The 20,444-nt window shown below is 45.0% G+C and overlaps 1 long non-coding RNA gene across 1 annotated transcript in view; it reads right to left on the minus strand.

Annotated features, from left to right (window-relative positions):
- Positions 1 to 2,007: 2,007 nt before the first annotated feature.
- The window catches only part of LOC146776061 (uncharacterized), a 114,587-nt gene continuing 96,150 nt past the window's right edge, over positions 2,008 to 20,444 (minus strand). Inside the window, exons 4-7 of the long non-coding RNA XR_014972308.1 lie at positions 12,103 to 12,152; positions 11,685 to 11,984; positions 2,688 to 2,749; positions 2,008 to 2,094 (exon numbers count right to left, since the gene is read on the minus strand). This is a non-coding gene — a long non-coding RNA (uncharacterized LOC146776061). The remainder of the gene's footprint in view (positions 2,095 to 2,687; positions 2,750 to 11,684; positions 11,985 to 12,102; positions 12,153 to 20,444) is intronic.

The following is a 20,444-nucleotide window of genomic DNA, read 5'->3' on the forward strand; positions in this document are numbered from 1 at the left end:
CTCAATTCATATCTCGATAGATTGAAAATAGGAACTATCTCCAAAGTGTGATTGTTTTGATTAATCATTATGGAGAGATTATCAATAGAGGTTGGCTCTACCATTCGTAATAGGTGTTCCTGGTTTGGCGGAATCCCGGGGTGTACTGGTTCCTGAACCAACCCCTCCGGGTGTTCCGAGCTCTGCCTCTCTGTGGTTGCTGACCCCTCGCTAAAAAAGGGGAAGAGGAGGAAGGATTCTGTCCTCTACCAAATCTATAGTTCGAAGTGTTCCCACGACTATTATTTTCATCCGAACTTGAGGAAGCTGTATCAGAGAAAGTAGTGTGTTTTGGTACCCAATTGGATTGATTAGGATTCTGTTGGAAGAAGTCTTTCTTCAGATAAGGATAAGTATGTTCCCTAGAATAATTTTTTATATCTTTTTGCAGTTTTTCAGTCTTTTTCAATATGTTGTTTCTTTGAAAATCCGATATAGTGGTTTCTAGTTTTTTAAGAAATTCCCGAGCATCTGTAATAGAAGTGTCCTCTAAGATTTGTTTCTCCAGATCAGCTATTTCGCTTTTCAACTTCTCTATATGTTTTAAAGCAGTCTCAATACTGAGGACCATCCAGCTTCGTGAGCACTTATTCGAAACGAAGCTAAAGCCTACTTTGAAGTCCTCATCATCCACAAAAATCACTGGGATATTTCGCACCTGTAAACCCACTGGGATTATATTGTTATTTAGGCAATCTGTGAGATACTGATGCGGATACTGCACACCACTACCGCAACAAAAAGCACACACATTCCATCAATGTGCAGGCAATAGTGGACCACCGGGGAATGCTCACCAATGTCGGGTTTGCCTGGCGACTGTACCCCATCTTCCTCTTCTCATTGGCTTTCCACGGGCCCTGTATTTCTGGGTGTTCCTCCGTGGGGATTGTGGGGTTCATGTTGTCCTCTGCATTTGGTCAGGGTGCATCCGTGGTACTCCGCAGTCGATGTTGTTTTTTAGTGGCATTTTCCGTATGCTGTTCTTGTGCTTTTTCCCGCATTACGCGTGGGTATTGCTGGCCTCTCGCTGGTAGTCACTGATTTCTTATCGCGTTTGGGCACATCGCGTCTTTTTACGCATTGGGGTTTGTGTTTTTATCTCCATCGCGGTGGTTGGATCGCGGACATTGGCTGCGTTTTCGGCGGACTATTGCATGGTACCACCGAGTTGTGAATTCCACGTGGATACGTGATTATTTTCCCACGATAGGCTGCGATGTGTAAAGTTGCGTTAACATTTTTTAGAGATGTTTAACACACGTTCTTGTGAATATACCCCTTAGATTTGATTACTGTTGTTAAAAAGGTCTACCAGGACTTTTTTTCCAACTTTAAACAGTTATTAAAGTTTGAAATTAGAACACTAACAGCTTTAGGCTTTGTATCCCCTGAACACATGGATTAACATTTCACTGCAATTATTAAAAGTCAATACTTTAGTAATAATAAAGAAAGATTGGCTCCATTGCTAAATTACTTTGAGGGTATGTGGATTGGCCATTTAAGATGCTCGGTTTGTGGAAGATGACCTATTTAGAGGGAGGGTGCAAAGAATTACAATGCCATAACTCATTTTCCTCTTCAGTTGATAAATCCCAATCAGCATTCTATAATTTATTGGAAACAACGTTTCCAAGAAACAAGACATGTACAATCATTTTCAGTTAGTCTACTAGATGGAATTCCAAAAAGAACAAAATAAATAAATTCACAATTCCTTTCAAACGTGCAACAATTCATCATGTTTTCAGGAGTAGGTTACCATGAAAATGTTGCATACATATTACACTACCAATTGTGTAACAATTAAATCCCTACTTACCAGCCCTTATAATTAACAATAAAATATCAGGCCAAATAAATCCTTCCCTTAAATCTCTAATGACCCAGTTAAACATTACTTAGACAACAAAACATTTTTTGAAATTGGAAATCTATCCAAACCTACTTTATGAAGCCTTCTTTCTTTGGCGGAGTGTTACTCATCTCAGTTCCATGCAAGTGCCTTCGCAGCCCATAGATACACAATCCAAAGAACATACCATCCAAAACCTGAAAAAGCATCTTAGAGTAAAGAAAACCACGCCAGGCAATAGAGAAGAAACAGAATTCAAGAAAAAGATTTTAGATATTCATTCCTGACATCCTTGCACCTGGGAAAAAACACAAAGCACCTCGATGCAAACCAAGTTCTATCCCATTAAAAACCTAAAATATAATGGGAACGTTTCCCCAAATATTACTCATTACAAATGGAGAAATAACGGTAGGGGGTATTTAAGCCTCGTTAAAGAGCTTGAAATCCAAACACCTAGAGTCCATTACAATTCCTCCGTCCATTTTCAAAACCATCCAAAACCCGAAAATATTCGAACCTCAAAAAATAAAAAACTGAATGATAAGTAGGAGTAAAGTGTCTTAACAGAAGAGCACTCCGGACTTTTACCTTCTACTCACTTTTTTTAAAAAAACATCTCCAATATCAATGTGTCCCAACAGGCATGGAGTCCGGCAACCTGTTTAACTAACAAACATCTAAAGCACAAAAACAATTTAAATTGCCCACAACCTAAACGTTGCTTCCCTTTCCGATCAATGAATCTAACTCTAAATATTAGTAGTATGTAAAAATGTTTGAATCTTACCTGACCGCAGCGGCTGCATCCCTCCATCTTCGACCCTAACGGTCGACGTGGTGCTCCACTGACTGAAAAACACAGACACAGCACCAGAAAACATGAAAAGATTGGCGTTGGTAAACACAAAAAAAAGACAATTCCCACCAAGCTAATTAATGTAAATCTGTTGGGAAAAGGAAAGGAAATTGTTAATCAAATGATGTTATTCAAAAAAGGTACCAAATCTTTTACAAATATTGTACATAATTTATTTAATCTTTAATAAAATTTATGTTTGGTGAAAAACATTTATTATTTTCCCTTAAGCAAAACATATGTAGCAAAAATAAATATTTTCTTTCTTTTATTTCATTTCACTTCCCCCAAAAATTATATCAACATTAAGTAACTGTTTTAGTATTTATATAACACATTCCAACCAAAAACCCGATATACCCACAGCCCATTACTATAGCCCTATCCCTGAGCCCTAAAAAGGGAAAACTGCACCCCACAAAAAACTATACTACTCAACCACCATGACCCTAAAATATAAAGCACGGCAAAATGAATACACTGCCCTTCTATAACTCCTATTAACCAAAGAAGCCATCCCTAAAAACCTATGTGAGAGCCTTTAAAAAAATATAAACGCAACCTCAAAAAATACATTACCTCAAAATGAATACACTGCCCCAATTAGCAATAATCTTTATTCGGCAATAGCCATTAATGTAAAACATAAATACACAGTACATGGATAAAAGCGTAAAAATATAGAAAAGTAGGAAACAATGTTAAGGCCTGCCTTCAAAAGAATACATCAAACTTGCTAAAGCACAAAACATACAATCCTTATAAATATAGCTCTTCATAGCATTTCCTGATTGCAAAAGCCATTCTTATAAGATGTATGACTGTGTAAAGAACTTCTACTGTGCAAAGTTTCTGCAAAAACACAAGCCCTTCCTCATGCTGTCTCAAGTTTGTGTTACGCAAAATGGGAACCAAAAAAGAGAACCGAGGTACCGAATACAGAGGACAAAACAATATAAAGTGACTTGTGCTTTGCTCAGATATATTAGCACAATGGCAGGGAGGTAGATTGCACTGCCAAAATCCTTGCAATCTTAAAATGCACTGTACATAATCTAAAAAGAGTACGGTAAAAGCGATGGGAAGAGTTCACGATCCAATCTAAATAGGGTTCTGAGCTCCTTGTAGTGGATACCAAAGAGTATCTATCCACCGTCTCCTTAAACTGCGCTCTCTCCAGCCGCAGTTCCACACAATGGTCTAAGAGGCGCTGTTTAACTACCTCTTTACATTTAAGCATTATCTTTTGCTGGTTTTCAGACACTTCTGGGAGGCCTGATCTCTCAAATGTTTTTCTCAAGTAGGAGAGCCAGGGGATTCGATCTACTCTGTCAAGAGTAAGGTCATCTGAAATACATGTTCTGGCGAAGCCCGCCTCCGGGACTCCCCAACGCTTGATCCATAAATCAAGGGGAGCGAGCCCAATTGAATCTTCCAGGTACGGCAACCCTGATTCCTCATGGCATATACTAGTGGCAGTGCTTCTAGTAACTGAAAGACAGTTTTCAGCAGGTTGAAGAACCCGCAGGCTACAATGGCCCCCACAGGCCTTCCCCGTGTACCCCTGCTGAGTCGCATTTGGTTTTATATAAGCCTATCATCTCCTTAATTGGCTTATGTCTTAGTCTATGTGCAGATCTAAAAATAGAATTGTGTTCCTACTATATTGTTGGGATCTTAAAGGTAAAAGAGCATTCCGACTAAAATATAAACTAAAAAGAATCCCCAGATAATTGAAAGATTTAGGGGCATATTTACAAGGAATTGAAGTAGGGTAGCATCGCAAATCCTTTTGCTGTGCCTCCCTACACCATTTCAAAAGGACAGGAATGCATTGAAATTAAAAGATGCGTGCACATTTTGCAGCCATGAGCCAATGCAGCATCCTTGCACCATGGGGCAAGGGTGTTTTTGGCACAATTGTTTTTGTGCAGGAAGGGGCATCTTACACAAAAACAATCACAAGAAGCATTTTCCTCTTTCTATGTGAGCTGCAGAATGCCACACACGTGGAAAGAGGAAAAAAACAAGAAGAAAGGTGAACATTTCTCCTCGGTATGCCCGCTCTAGGGGGGTGCAAGGTTTCGGCGCTGCCCCAGGTTTACCTGATGTCGCAAATCTGGGGCAGCGTCAAATTCCATGGGGGTTGAGTGGGAACACCCAAAGCAACACCCATGGAATGCATATTTAAAGCAGAGTAAGGCAAGGCAGCGACTCGCGCTGCCTCGCCTTACTCCATATCTACCAGGCCATGAAAAACCACGCAGTGTGGCTTGACCGGGCTTTGTAGATATGGCTAAGCACTGTGCGCCACTGGGAAGTCACAAAAAGTGACTTTATGGTGGCGCACAGGGCTTGTAAATATGCCCCTTAGTCTTCACTAGGTTTGTCCCCATACCAAAACACTTGGACTTTGTATTTGGGTGTCCACAGGTCATAATATATGATTTTGAATGATTTACCTTTAGATCCAAATCATCCATATAGGTTGAAAATGAATTCAATATAACCTGTAGGCTGTTTGCTGTGCGGGTGATAGGAACTACATTGTCCTTGTATAAAAGAATGGAATTGATTGACTTCCTATACGGGCATATCTTTCCCTTTCCCACCAGATATTTTTTAATCCCATTTTTGTAAAGTAGAAAACAAAAGGGGCTAAAATACCCTTGTCTGACATCCTGAATGGAACTAACTACACTGCCCACACATAGCCCTTACAAACTCAACGACTTGTTCCTAAAAAACTATCCAAGAACCAAAAAGGAATTAATTAAAAATATTAAAACTGCAACCCAAAAAGTAAACTTCCCAACAACCCAGAACTCTAAACAATAAAGCATCCCAACGTAATACACCACCCTCTTATAACTCCTATTAAACCCACAACCCAGCCATAAAAACCCACCCCTGGACCCTAAATATTTTAAACTGTACCCCAAGTAAACTAGCCAGTATCTTCAATAAAGCACTCCAAAATTAATAACCTGCCACCCATAACCCCTATAAACCAAATACCCTGTCCTTAAAAACCTTTCCCTGTACCATAAAAATGAAAAATACACCCAACAAAATAAACACCCAACTACCTTCAAACGTGAAAAGTAAAGCACCATAAAATTAAAACACTACCCAGCCATAACCCCTATACAAAAATAACCTGTACCAAAAGAGCCTATCCCTGAACCGCAACGAAAACATAAAACTGCATCTTAAAAAACTACTAAACCACCCGGGACCCTAATAAAATACACCAAAATTAATACACTACCCACTAATCAACCATAGAAACCCAACAAACCGTCCCTAAGAATATATCCATGAACCCTTAAAAGAAATAAACTGCACCCAAAAAAACACTACTCAACTAGCCTGCAACAAAAAATAGCGCCCACCCACACTACCCACCCAAAATCGTATTTAACTCGAACTTACCACCTTGCCAAGTAATAACTCCTAAAGTCTTGCCACGTGATGTAAATACACCCCATGTTACATTCACCACAAAGTAAAGGCCTTGTGGTAAACCTAATTCATGGTAAAACTTCCGAAGAAAAGTTAGCATTCTGGACTGGACTGGGTGTTGGGATGTGTCCTACGCCCAAGACCATGGTTTGTGGTCTTGCTGGACAGGCAACCACGCATGGGGCATAGATAAAATAGAAAAAGGATACAAAAAATATTAACTTTTTTTATTGATTTAATGCATTCTTGTAATGTTGCACTAAAAGGTAAGAATGTTCAATACATCAGTCTTAATCCTTTGTAAAATTATTTCTAACGAAGGATCAATGGCAGATAAAACTTTGACTGCGGTCTTGTGTTGGCGTACAATTAGGGCCTAATTTATGGCATTTTGGGGTACGGCATCGCAACAAGGCACCTTGCTGCGCTGCCCTATGCCACAGTGAAAGGGCAGGAGTGCGCTCCATTTAAGCAATTCGGGGCATTCCTGTCCTTTCTGCCTGCGCTGCCATAGTTTCAGCAGCCTAGCGACAACATAGACACCCTTGCCCTCCATTGCATGCAGGATTGTTTTTGTGCAGGAAGGGATGTCTTCCTGCACAAAAACAATCCTAATATGCATTTTCCTCTTTCTGTTTGTGCTGTAGAATGCAGCACACATGGAAAGAGGAAAAAAGTAGGAGAAATAAACATTTCCCCACGTTATGCCTCACCTCAAGAGGAGTTCGGATTTGGTGCTTCCCCAGGTTTACATCACTTTGCAAATCTGCTGCAGCATCGAATTCCATGGGTGTTGTGTGGGAAAACTCACTGCAAAGCCTATGGAATGCCTCCTGGGTGCAGAGTAAGATGATGCAGCAATTCGCGCTGCGTCGCCTTACTCATAATATATGTGGCCACTCAAAGCCATGAAGGGTGGCTTTGCGTGGCTTCATAAATCTTTATGAGAACCCTGCATCATGCATGGGCCACTTTACGTGGTGCAAAAGTGATGCAGGGCTCTCATAAATGAGCCCCTTAGTCATTACTCATCTCATGGCTAATGAGAAATGAAATGAAGGGTGGACTCTGGCAATGTTCAGTCCTCATGCAGGTAGGTGACACATAACTGTGGGGCTAGAGGACCTAGGCAGTCATAGGGCCGGGCTGGCCGGAGCAGGCGCCGGGCATTTCCCCAGTGGGGCGAAGTCCGGTTTTGTCCCATGAGGGCCGGTTTTGCTACAAGGGGCCGGTTCTGCAGTAGTGCTGCAATATCTGCCCCCTGTGCAAAAGAAGGAGCGGTGCTTCTCAGTTGCAACCCCCGCTGCTGGGGCAGGTCGAGCAGCAATCTGCCAGAGCTAGTTGCTGTTCCCAGTCTGGCCCTGGGCACACAGTGTGGCTAAATGTGTTACCATGTGCCATGAGCACAGTGGCAGTGGGGGTTGGGTTATCAGCAGCATGGAATGGCCAAAGCCCCCATTCTGCGCCAAGAGTTTTTTGCTTATGGCCAAAGTCCATGCCTCTGAGTCTAGAAGAAAAAATTAAGGTGTGCAATGTGGCTAAAGTCACAATCCGTGCCCTGAACTTGCGGATCACAGCCAATAGCCATACCCCTTGGTCTCTAAATGCATGGAGCCCAGGCGCTAGGTGTAAATGAAGGCCAAGGGCAGCACCTGGAGTATATTTTAACATGACCACCGGCTGTACCCAGCAGGTCCTGGGTGCAGCAAGCCACCAACATGAGGAACAGAAAGCTGTCAGAATATTCATGGACATATAGTAAAGGCAAGAATAAGATAGCTCCATTTATCCACCACCCATGAAGTCAGATGCCCCCACATTCCATAAGATTACCCTGCTGGGGGTTGGCCTCAAATCTTGTACCCTGCCACTTTGTTATAACTTTTACACCCTTTATGTAATCAAGTTTGACAGTTTTGACAGTGCTCTCCCAGTGCCATTGCTTACAATGGTAGGGGAGAGCAAATAAACTTCAGTATACTGTCCAATGAACAGTATGAATGTCAGTACATACATAGGGAAGGGACTTATCCTAAATCTATGATCCACATATACTGTAAATTCGCTGTTTTTGGAAAATAATTGAAATTTCAAATTGCTATTAGATTTTCACCCCAGAGGAGCTTGGGATTCCTCCCAAGGCATCTGGAACTCTCCTCTGGGCATGGAGTGCCTATATAGGTTGGTGACTAGAGCCCTGGTCCAGGGTTCATAGTCCAGAGTAGCCAGCAAGGCCTTCAGTATCTCTGACCTGGCACTTTCTGGAGCATTTTACAGTGGAGGAGGGAGGGAGGATTTCCAGGGTTTATGGAACTGATAGAGAGGTCCACCTCGGTAGCTACAGGCCCAGTCCTGGGTCTGGACCCTAGACTAGGCATTCATGCCCCCTACAGCCCTGGATGACTGGGCATTTGTAGAGCCTTACACCCTCGGGGAGCTTGGGAGTTCTACATAGAGTTGAGAAACCAGTCCTAGGAAAGGGAGAGCCATCTCCAGCTAGTGGTTGGATCTCAGGTCCATGGGTTACCAACCCACACATCTCATGTGTCTGGTCCTGTATTGGTTGCCTGCCTGGAAGAACTGTACAGCATTAATGTCTTGATGGAAGTAATCCCCAAGATGCCTATAGAGGTTTTAGGACCAAGATTGGTATCACCCTCTTTCCGGAGAGAAGTATCATGAAATTGCAGTGGTGCCATACAATACAGTGTATAGCAATCCATGTGGAGATAGTCATTCTTGTATTTCATACATCCTTGTTGGTGACAAGTGGACATGTGTCCTAATGTACCTGACGTCTTTGTAGGCTGACAAAAAAATGCAGACAGATCAGGCTCCACTGCAGAATGGCTATTCTGGCCTCTGGATCCATGAACATGGCATGAAACCAGGAGGTACAGGCACCACAAGAAGCATCCGCCCTCAGAGCCGTAACACATGCGCTGCAGGCCGTGCATCAACGTTGCCACCCCAAGCCTTCAGGGGCCACTCAAGCCTTGAGGAGGGCCCACTCAAACCTTGAGGATGGCACCCATCCAGCCAAGGTCAATGAATATCTGTGAAATACGGGAGACTCAGGTTCCCCTCTTAACATTCTGCAGGGGAAGGCTTTATTTTTGGGTGGCAAATGGGTGGGTGACAAGAAAATAAATAAAAAGGCACTCACCTGAATGAAGGTCTGCTCGGCTCTGTCTCCAGCGTGGGACCCTCAACAACTCCCCTAACAAATCCTGGTGCTGCTCTCATCAGCATGAGAGCAGCGCTGAGATTGGAGAGAGTGGCCGCTTTCTGCACTACCAAGGGAAATGGAACCCTGCACTTGCACTGTCTTAAGACCAGCCGTGGCTCCTCTGCAATGTCGGAGGAGCGGCGCCCCACTGCCTGGCTCAGTGCCAGCAAATGTAAAATAAAACAATGTTCTTGCATCGTTTTATATTGCATTTGTCTGATCTTAGCCAGCGCTGTAGGGAGGGGCGGAGCCTAGGCATGGGAGGGGGAGGAGGAGTGCTACGTGCACCCCACTCCCTAAGTGCTCATGTGTGTTTAAGCCAGCCGTCTTAGGGTGACCAAAACACCCATGCGCACTTAGGTTTTCTCCATCCCAGCTGCATTAGGCAACCAGGCTGGAGAAACTTCACAGACTCCCCTGTACTGAGCAGGGCATCTTTTTAGCTGGCTCAGCCAATCCCTGCGCAGCTCTGCAGTATGGGGATTGGTTGGGAGTCTGTCCCAGGGGCTACTGGGACCCAGTAAGTGGAGATGCCGCGAACGAGAAACCTGAGGCAGCTTCAGGTACATTAAAAAAAAAATCATCTATTATTTTTAACCTTCACACGACACGTGCTCCCCCTCCCGCCGCATCACCCTTTATTTGTGGCGGCCGCCACTGCTTAAGACAGCTGGGTTACAGCTTTCAAAGTGCGCATGTCTGGCCGACTGTCGCAAGACGGCCTGCCAAATGAACACGTGAACTTTGAAATTTGGCCAGGAAGCCCACGCTCCTCCCTGCTGCTGTCACTCTGCAAACCCCGCCCCATCCTGACCCTTGGTTCGGTACAGGGGATTGAAAAATAAATTGGTAATGAATTAAGTTTATTACCATTTTATTTTTCATCTCTGGGGCTTTTTTGTGCATTTAGGTGAGTGGGACAATGCTCCTCTGCTCAAATAAAAGAGCTGCCCCTGTGAACTGGGATCACCTTACTGCAGGGGTGGGTGAATGCAAGCCCGTGCTCTTGGTGTACCAAGTTCCCGCTCTCAGTGCAAAACCAGTGGTTTAGCTCTGGGTGCCTCAATAGGGTTGTGTGTCGCCATGGGCTTCGACAGGGCTACCTAAACCTGACTATGGTGAGCCGTCTGACTGGGCTTTCTACCTGAAGAGTCACCATAACAAAATATTTGTATTCATGAAGTAACGGGGTGGGTAGTGAACCAGGCTCAGGCCTGTGGTGGAATCCTCAAACACAAGTTTGAAAGCAGCTGAACCTTAGATAGAGCTTTGAGTTAATATAACCGGCAGATTGTGCGTTGTATAAATGCATCTGCAATAACACATCATAATTAGTGAAAACCCCAAACTTCGGGTAGTTCTATCCGACTTTGTGGCCAGGTCATTCATTCTTTTTATGTGTGGCAATTTTGAGTGAGGTGGACTGTTTGACCCCAAAAGAGATAGGTGCAAAATTAATTGATGCCTCTCATCCTAACCCATTTATTTCTTGATATAGTAATGAATTTCAGTCTGTTCAGTCAAGAACCCACCATTACATCGGGTAATCCAGTGCTTTCAATGGAAAGTTACTGTCCGGTACAGAGGGCCTGCTCTTCTTTAATTTGAAAGGGAGAATATCTGCACTTTTCTACTCTTCCACAGCAGATTTAATGGTAAAGTTCCAGTAATTCTCAGGAGCAAATTGGTACTCTGAATAGTGAGTACCAATACTTCTGTAGTTCCATTCAAGCTATTGGAGTAATGTAATGCCTCTATGACCCACTTGCCACCTGGCCGGATGATCTAGGAACACCGCCTAAATTATCGAAGGAAGTAAGAAACCTCGGAATGACCATGGACTCCGAGATATCGATGAATGCCCAAGTGGACAAACTAGCAAGATCAAGCTTTATTACTATAAATACTCTGCCACAAATCTTCCCCCATTTGGGATTTCTATTCAAGGTCCAAGCTACCGGGGGCGTGGCTAGCGACCACCGGGAATGGTCGCTCTCTGAGGCGGCTCCGCAGCCCTCGCCAAATATCCGTTCACTTCTCCGGTTCTAGAGAGGTAGATTCCCCCCTAAGCCCGGGGATTGTCAAGACTGCCGGTTCCGATCCCGGCGAACTACTAAAATGGCCGCCGTTCAGTTGGACGCATGCGCGGAGGGAGGTCAGGCGAGTCAAAGCCTCCCTCGAGTAGTGACGCTTTACGTTCACTTCTGCTGGAAACGTTGCCAGAATCTACGTACCCGAATTCTCCCAGGACGCTATGTCTCTTGTGTTGTTTCGGCGCTTGGAGCTGCATCTATCCCGCAGTCCCCAACTCGGCGGCGTCCCTCCTGTTGCTCCTCTTGGTGGCGTCTCTCCTGTGGCTCCTCTTCGCAGTGTCTCTCCTGTGGCTCCTCTTGGCGGCGTCTCTCCTATGGCTCCATCTCGGCGGCATCTCTCATGTGTCTCCTCTCGGCGGCGTCTCTCATGTGGCTCCATTTTGGCAGCGTCTCTCCTGTGGGTCCTCTTTAGGCGGCATCTATTGGGGGCATTTCACGAACCTGCAAAATTAGAAAAAGAGAAGAATTTCATGCCGAATTTCATGCCTGCATTTATGAAATTAACGGTAACAGCGCTCTTGCGCTGCTCTTTTAATTTATTTACTCTGCTACTACTTACCTGATCCTGCTCCTGGCACTGTGGGGATCCGTCCCTTTTCTTTGGTGAAACTATTTAAAAGGAAAAAAGGAATATCTGAATAAGAGGTTATTTTTAATTTTACGCTGTGGACTCAGAACAAGACACCTTGATGCATTATTGTCACAAGCAAGACATGGCATAGAGGTAGGCTTCAGCATCTGCAAAGAAGATTACATTTAGTTCTTTTCACAAGTTACACATATCTCAATATTGTTTTATTATTTATTTTATAACCAAACACAAGCCTTATACATTATATGGAGGAAGGGATAATACAAGACTCTGGCCTTATTATTTTAAGGTAGGGAATAGTACTACAAGGAGATTAAAAAGGGATATAAGGGGAATATTCCTGCCTGTTAATTTGTTCTCTGTCATTTACTACTTTCCCATAGCCTCGTGCCTTATCCTGACAGGTCCTGTGCCACTTGGAGTAACAACGTGGGATTTCTTCCCCTGTTCCTTGTTTTGTTGCCCTTCTTCCCCGGGTTACCATTGTCACTTTGACTTGGTTGGGTGCAATAGGTGGCTTAGGGAAGTTGTGGATCTTGCTTCATGTTCCTGATGTTCCTGCAAAAATATTTTGAACATTGACAGAGATCTACTGTACAACTGATCCAGCACAGAGGCACCGCTCAAGAAGCGTATTGCGCCGGATCCGAAGCCAGAGGGAGCTGCTGTGTTGAGGACCTCTGTGGGCGGCAAAATGGCGGCCTGAGAAGCTGTCGGTGGCACCTGCGGCAATCAACGGCGCTACCCCCGGAGACAAGAGCTCCATCGCCTAGAGCTGCTGCACCTCTCGAAGACCAACGAGAGGCGGAGGTGAGGGGGTGGCAAGCAAGTGCAGTGGCGGGAGGCAGCGTGAAGAGGAAGACGCTGCAATCCGCAGAGAGCTGTGACGAAGCCGGGCGGCTGTGCGATATCGAGGCCCCGGCTTTGAAGCCTAACGACGAGACCAGCGAAAAACAGACCTCACATCCCTGATTCCGGGCCAAAACAGTGCGCAAAGGTGACGCCAGGCCCCCGCCCATCACACAGTGCAACAAAGGCAGATATTAATGGGCAACTTGGCCCCCTGCATCTTTTGGCCTCCCTGGAAGCTCCTTTGTGGGACGCCGTTGAGGAGGAACTGCACAAGGTCGAGGATCGGTCGACTCCCTGCACCACGGCGACCCTTGCGAATTTCGAGAGTGGCGAAAAGAAGCCCTCTGAACAAACGACTCGCAACATACCCAGTACGGTGCTCACTGCAGCGGGGCCCTGGAAATACCAGTCCACAGAACATATATAAACTGTTTCAGTAGCAGGACGGACTCACCCTGCTATCAGGAGGCGATCAGGCTCACTACCTAGCTACCATCACCACCTGGAAAACCTACAGGCTGGCGGGGGGCAGTTTTCACCTCCGCGCAGGCGACGTCGAGTACAGGTGTATCGCACTCTCTTGTCTCCTGATATAAAAGATGGCCAACAACAAAGGACTTAAATCCCAGGCCCAAAAACAACTGGCAAAATTTGCCTCGAGCAAACCTGGTGAAGACACCGACGCAATGCCGGGAGAAGACTCCAAAGCCTCGCAGCCCCACCTTTCAGCCAAGAACCTCACCCTTGAAGACGTTATGGAGGCCATAGCGGGAATACGGACATCTTTGGAGGCCCGTATTGACTCAGTAAATATAGAAGTGACTCTTCTGCGAGCAGACCTAAAGAAAATGGACTCTAGGGTTAAAGACGTGGAAACCACTACAACAGCTCTTACGTCCGACACCTGTACTCTACAACAGCAGGTAGCCCAGCTCCAAGACCAACAAAAAACGATGGAGGAGCTCCTCGATGATTAACAGAGGGCGAGGCGGAACAAGATCCGTATCCTAGGGGTTCCTGAACGGGTGGAGGGGCCTGCCATGGATCTCTTTGTGGAAGATCTGGTGGTCAACAAACTTCAACCCAAACTTCTCTCCAGCTACTTCTCTATCGAACGGGCCCACAGAGTCCCCGGGGGGCGTCCAAAACCCGGTGCCCCTCCCAGGCCCATAATTGCGAGGGTCTTTAACTTCCGCAACAGAAACGTTATTTTACAAACTGCAAGGGCCGGCCCTCCGCTGAAAACTGACAACGTGACTGTTACCTTTTTCCCGGATTTTACTGTCAAGTTTCAAGCACAAAAGCACAGCTTTACAACAGTTAAGAGAGCTCTACGCGATAAGGACATAAAATACTCCATGCTGTTTCCTGCCAAACTCCAGGTTGAATCAGAGGGTAAGGTATGTTTTTTCCTGTCCACGGTGGAAGCTTGGGAATGGCTGGAGGGCTGGTGTCGAGTAGGAAGAACATCGGAAGTTCGCAGCAATAGGGCCCACAACAACAGTCAGCGTGTCTCTTCAGCCTCAAGAGAGAATTATTCAGGTGAAGACTCAGAAGGGAAACGGTGACTTGAACCAACGAACCTCATCTGCTCTAAACAACACCCTTAGACAACATGCTTATTCTCTTACTCTGGAAGTTATGGCCCACATGGGGTGGCTTCCTATGCGATTGTTGGCACCACTCCCGAGGCAGCATTGGATGCACTGAGCTCCTGCCTCATTGGCTCACAGTTAACATGCAAATACCCGTACGGATTGGACTAGAATTGACTGCTCCTAAGTATAGCATGACTATAATACATTGATCAGGCGAGGGGTGGAAGTAGTTAGCCAGGTACCTCACACACGGAGGGGTGGGCAACAGGTACTCTGCCTTGTTGGGGAATGGAAAGTTGTAATTCCACTGGCAGGAGGCAGGAGGCAGGGAGGGGCAGTTTTGGGGGGGAAGGGAGGGTGGTTGGGATTTTTATTGTTAAAGTTCTTCTTACACAGAGCATCCTAATGAATCTAGCTCCGCCGGATTACTTTCCTAGACTGCTGTCACCACCTACATACTTGGGAGGGCATGACTGGTGGGGTTCCACCTTTGCCTCTAACTTAAACCGCTCTCAAGAAGTGGAGTCGCTATGCATTCCACCAATAGTCGCCTTACACTCCCCCCTCGATCTAAAATGCTACCCGCCATGATTAATACAGGGGAGATAAAATTGTCAATACTGACGTGGAATGTGAATGGCCTGGGCAATAAAATAAAACGGGGAGTAGTTCTACATTACCTTAAGCGACAATCGCCAGACCTGATACTATTGCAAGAAACACATCTGTTGGGTAATAGCTGTAAGGCTCTAAATAGGTGGGGCTACAAGCTTCTGATCCATGCAGGGTTTACATCTGGTTCCAGGGGTACAGGAATCCTTATATGTAAACATTTGGTCCTCACTTCTACCCGCATGTGGGCTGACCCACAGGGCAGATTTGCTGTACTGGAGTCGCTCTGGGAGGGTAAGCCACTAAATATAGTATCGGTCTATCTTCCACCTGCACTGGGAAAGATTGCACTGCAAGACCTGGGTAAGATCTTGATAGATCTCCCCCCTGGTACCCTTATAGTAGGGGGAGACTTCAACATGACAATGGACGAGAGGCTTGATAGGCATCCCCAGAAACAGTCTCCCTGACATAGCACTCATATGGCAGACTTCACTCAAGCAATGGGCCTCACTGACATTTGGCGTTCACTGCACCCCACTCTGGTCTACTATACACACTACTCCAATGCACACAAAAGTATGTCCCGCATTGACTATTTTCTTACCTCCCTTGCAGATACAGGCCACTTCCAAAACTCCAATGGACTCCCACGGGGTATCTCCGATCACTCCCCTCTCTGGGTTGAACTCACTTTTCACCAGTGATATACCCGAGGTCCCAAAATCATTAATCCATGGCTCCTTACAATCCCAGATATTAAAGACGACCTTGCTGAACACACTGACCATTATTTTACTGAAAATGTCAGATCCATCGATTCGGCGAAGACTATATGGGAAGCTTACAAGGCAGTGATCAAAGGACATGCCCTGGCGTTGAAGATTGGATATATCCAAAATCAAAATAAACAGCTGACTCGAAAGCGACTTGCTTCAACCAGAAACAGAACATAATGCCTCCCCCACCGAGGCCACAGCCCATAGTCTCCAGAACAAGCAGCTAGAATACAAAGCCCTAGCACGTGAAAAAACCCAGGTGAGGCTGCTCCATACTCGCCACAGGGCCGGTAAAATGCTGGCATGGTTGGAACGACGAGATCAGGCGGCTCGATGGGTCCCTGAAAATTTTACATGACGACGGGAAACAGGTGACAGATCCCCGAGGGTGGAGGAAGCATTTGCAAACCACCTGGAGGCAGTATATACCTCTAAGACCACCACTTCCTCAGACGACTCACGTCAACTCTTGGAAGAAATGGACCTGCCCACACTGTCGGACAATGACCGGGAAGCGCTAGACGCAGATATAACAGCAGAAGAGAACTGTAAAGCCATCTTTGCCATCCAATCGGGGAAGGCAATGAGGCCTAACGGAATTCCAATTGAATGCCTTAAAGGTATGGCCTTGAAAGTGGCCCCACGTCTAAAAAACATGTATGAAGAGAGTCTGCAACAGGGTATCCTTCCATTAGATCAAAGGCTAGCCTCTATAGTTGTCATACATAAACCCGGGAAACCAGCGACCAACTGTGGGTCATATAGACCTATATCTTTAATAAGCTCAGAAGCCAAGGTGTTGGCGAAACTCTGATTGCAGTCCTCCCCTCGCTGGTCCATGAAGACCAGTCAGGGTTTGTACCGGGACGTAATACTGCTTTAAACATTTGTCGTGTCCACAATGTCCTAGGTAGGCAGCCGTATTTGCAGGAAGACGCGGTCATAATGTCATTGGATGCCGCTATGGCGTACGATTCGATAGAATGGCCTTACCTCTTCGAGGTTTTAGCTAGGTTCGGCTTTGGTCCACAATTCCAACAGTGGGTGGCGCTGCTCTACACTGCACTGCTATATCAAGTCAGAGTAAATAATCACATGTCACGATGGTTTGCCTTAGAAAAGGGGGACGAGGCAGGGATGTCCCCTGTTCCCTCTACTGTTCGCGTTGACTCTTGAACCACTGTCGCAATGGATACGACGTGACGTGTCGATACGTGGACTGCGCTGAAGTGAAGACAAGGAAGACAAAATATCTTTATACGCTGATGACATCCTAGTATATTTGGCGTCCCCGTGGACCTCTATTAAAAGCCTACTAAACGTCATGACTAATTTTAGCAAATATGTGCGTTACACCATCAACTGGTCCAAATCTGTGCTGTATGTCTTACACGGCCCCCCACCTAGGTTTCCTCGAGGCTACACATTTGAGCTGGCCACAGAGGACTTTAAGTACTTAGAATATCTTACGCTCAGGCGTGATAAAGATACCTATGATCGTAATCTTCTGGGCCCCCTTAAACGACTACAGGACGACGTTAAACACAGGAGATCGCTGCCCTTGTCCCTCCTGGGAAGAGCAGCTTTGTTCAAAATGCTCGCCCTACCTCGATTTCTGTATGTACTTCAGAACTGTCCGTTCCCACTTACTGATAATTATTTGACCACCATTGAAGGAGAAATCTGCACTTTACTATGGGACGGTGGTGTGCCTCGCATCGCCCTCCAGAAGCTGACAAAGGGGTGGTATGATGGGGGGATTGCCCTTCCAGATCGGCGCTTATACTATTGGGCCTCGCAACTGGTGGCAATTAACCACTGGTTCCATGGCTCCCCATCGAATCCATCTTTTCAACTGGAAAAATATCAAACAAGGCGGGAAGGATATTTAGGCGCCCTCTACACTAATTTCCGCAGGGGACGCTATCTGGGGCCCATGTCACAAACCGTAGCCTTTTGGCATAAGGCCACTAAACGCCTAGGTTGGGCAGGTAAACGCATGAAAGCTACATCTCTGTGGTCCTCCCAGCAGCTGGGTCTGCTCTGCCATCACACAGGTTTCGACAAATGGGACACCATTGGCATAACAAACATAGGAGATCTGATTTGCAAGGGCAAACTTCTTATGTTTAAAGAACTACAGGCCAAATATGCCCTCGCACCCGGGGAGGTTTTTCGGTATTTACAGATTAGACACGCCCTTCTCACGACAATCCCAGACCTAACTTCCCTACCAGACTCCTCCCCTTTGGAGGACCAACTGCGATAGGTGCAGGAGATAGCCTTGGTCAAGAGAGGTTCTGAAAGGAAACTCTGCAAAATCCTACCTGACTCCTTTGAGACTCTCCGAGATCGCTGGCAGATAGACATGGGACCAATAGATGTCAAGGACTGGCAGTCAGCACTAATGTCCCCCAGGGAGATGGCAATAAACCATCGCTTTCGTCTTATACAACTAAAACTTCTACATAGGTCCTACCTTTCGGGGGTACTGCTGGCCAAAATAGGGATTCGTGCAGATGCGTTGTGCCTCAGGGGCTGCGGCCAGGACAGCACCTTCTATCATATTTTATGGGACTGTTCTGAGATACGTCCTCTGTGGTATAGTGCAACCAAAAAAATGAAAGACATATTGGGTAAACAGCTCCAATTGACACCACGGTTAGGGATCTTAAACATATGGGAGGCCACAGATCTGACGGAAATCAAGCAACAATGGGTAGCACTGGGGCATCACCTGGTAAAACAGGCTATAGCGATGCTTTGGGAATCTAATAGACGGCCCTTAACAGTTTGCTATCATGCATCTATCCATCTCCGCCACCCAGCCAAGAAGGAGGTCTACAAACTGAGGGACTGCCCCAAGAAATGGGACAAGAAATGGGTGGGTGGAATGCCTATAGAGTGTAAATTTGTACCTCACCGACAGAAGACATGGCGATGCGGAGACGACCGGAACTGTAACCTCCCAAAAAACTGAATATACAGTCTATGAGTATTATTGTATTGTACTTCATGCAATAGACGGATGCTATTGTACTGTAATGATGACTCTGTGCTTTCAACCTTAATAAAATTGTTTGTACAAAAAAAAAAAGGTCAAAGCTACCATCTCTCTTGTTCTGTCCAAACTCGATTACGCCAATAGCCTCTACCACAGATCACCTTTAACGACCAAGAAAAGACTACAATGGACTAAGAACTCGACTGCCAGACTCCTCTTACATATAAAACCGCAAAACCACATCTCCCCATGCCTTGGAAGCCATACATTGGTTACTGGTCACCAGAAAATCCACGTTGAAGCTGCTTTGTATCACCCACAAAGCAATACATGGAACGGGACCACTCTTCATCAGGAATAAAATCACCAAACACATTCAACAAAGGAACCTCTGCTCTAGAGTGGCACCTCACCTCAAAATTCCAAGATACAAGAAAAAAAAACATGGGTGGCACATCCTTCTCTGTTGAATCAGCCAAACTCTGGAACTCTTTAACCCCCAACATAAGATCCATGGATAACCACCTTATCTTCAGAAAACTACTCAAGAATTGGCTCTTCACCACATAAGCACCATATCCAAACAGAAATATACCGTATATCTCTTTGTATATAAGCATTTATTTGTACTATAGATATGTACCTATATATGTGTATTGCTTTGTATGAATGTGTTGAATAGCTATGTTTAAAAATATATAGATATTCATTAGTTCTGCAAAACAAAAGTACATATTACTGATAGTTACATTATTCTGTTTTTAACATGTATATAAGTGACTGCATAAATAAGTAAATCTTTTATCATAACTATTTATCTATAATTGCTTCACTATTAAATTGCAAAAAAATTATATATCAAAAATTAAATAAAATTAATTTTAAGTACAACAACGCTTGAAAGCTGGAGTTTATTTAATGCATCTTTAATCTACATATACTGCCTTCCTTTAGGAATCTATATACCTTCAACGTACTTATGATTCTATATATTTATTACTTTTCTTCAAATGCATTATATCCAATGCACTACCCTATTTCTCACCCTATACCTCTCTCAATATATCCTCTACCGCAACTCCCTGACTCATCTCAAACCTCTTTCTACTACTCTTTCCAATGCACTGCCATATTTCTCACCCTATACCTCTATCAATATATCCTCCACCTCCGCTCTCTCATTCAACCCAAACCCCATACTACTACTATGATCCCCCAAATTACTATTCCAGTCCCCAAAAACAAGCCTTTCTAAACCCTTCCCTCCAACTTTTCTTTCCCCTCCACAACCATTTTACTCTTCCCAAGCCTCCTCCTACTGCTATGACCTCCAAAACAAAAATCAAAAACATTTGAAATCCTTCCCTCATCTATCCCTCCACTATCATTTTCAATCCAAATAACAGACTAACCTGTCCACCTCTCAAATTAATTTCATATTTCACTGTACTAATTCACCACTAA

Source organism: Triturus cristatus, chromosome 12 (genome assembly GCF_964204655.1).
Source record: "Triturus cristatus chromosome 12, aTriCri1.1, whole genome shotgun sequence".
In the NCBI taxonomy this organism is placed as follows: domain Eukaryota; kingdom Metazoa; phylum Chordata; class Amphibia; order Caudata; family Salamandridae; genus Triturus; species Triturus cristatus.